Here is a 622-nt window from a genome sequence, read left to right as displayed (position 1 = left end):
GTAATAATAATAATAATGATAATAATGATGATGATAATGATAATAATAGGAGAGTGTTCTGACTGTGTGTATACTAAAATAGATCAATAGCAGCAGTGAAGAGCAAATTCACTTAGCAAGTATAAGCAGTTAAAAAATGGAAAGAGTTAGATGGCAAAAAGTGAGTGACTGGCAATCAGCTCGAAAGGAGTATTGTTAAAGGAAAGCTAATAAACCAAGGACAGACAATGTGGTGGAACATGCGCGGTGTGAAACACTAACGTGATAGTGGAATGCATCATTATGCAACAAAAAATGATGCAGGTAACAGTGAGGGATCAACGGATTTCAATATGCAGTAAATGTAAGTTGTACGTTATCCGCACATACGGAGACGGAGCAGGAAACAAGCAAAATACATAAAGAAACAACAGGACGTGCGACAACACTCCACAGAAGGAAATGGTACATCAGGAAGAGAAGAAGGAGAGTGTACTGCATATGTTGCTCAACAATGGATGGTATGAACACCGGAGATGGTGGAGATTGTGTTTTCAAACATTATGGCGAGTTTTGTTGTGCAAAACAAGTCGCAGGTGGCGACTCTTAGAATTACTATGGTCTTGTATTTTTTTAGAACCAA

Source organism: Trypanosoma equiperdum (assembly GCF_001457755.1).
Source record: "Trypanosoma equiperdum strain OVI genome assembly, contig: ctg_1061, whole genome shotgun sequence".
NCBI lineage: Eukaryota > Euglenozoa > Kinetoplastea > Trypanosomatida > Trypanosomatidae > Trypanosoma > Trypanosoma equiperdum.
The sequence above is the reverse complement of the archived record's forward strand: the minus strand, read 5'-3'. Positions refer to the sequence as shown.